Below are 216 nucleotides of genomic sequence, written 5' to 3'. Positions count from 1 at the left end.
CCCCGGTCCTACGCGGGAAGTCTCCCGCTTCTTCCTCAGGGTCCTCACCTCTGAGCTCCGCACAGTCTGGGATTCCGTTCTCTTCTGACCTAAGTCCACTCCGCTCAGCCCCAGCCTCACGGCCCTCACGCGGTAAGATGGGAGTCTCAGGGCGCCGCCTACGGGAACCCTATCTGGGGTCTCCCCGGGATGACTACAGGGGCGGGGCGGGGCCGG

General features: G+C 66.7%; 1 pseudogene; it reads left to right on the top strand.

The window, feature by feature from the left end:
* Nucleotides 1-216, top strand: part of LOC144240626 (serine/arginine repetitive matrix protein 1-like) — a 45613-nt pseudogene that overhangs the window by 2288 nt on the left and 43109 nt on the right.

This window comes from Crocuta crocuta, unplaced genomic scaffold (genome assembly GCF_008692635.1).
Source record: "Crocuta crocuta isolate KB4526 unplaced genomic scaffold, BGI_CrCroc_1.0 scaffold510, whole genome shotgun sequence".
Lineage (NCBI taxonomy): Eukaryota > Metazoa > Chordata > Mammalia > Carnivora > Hyaenidae > Crocuta > Crocuta crocuta.
The sequence above is the reverse complement of the archived record's forward strand: the minus strand, read 5'-3'. Positions and strand labels throughout refer to the sequence as shown.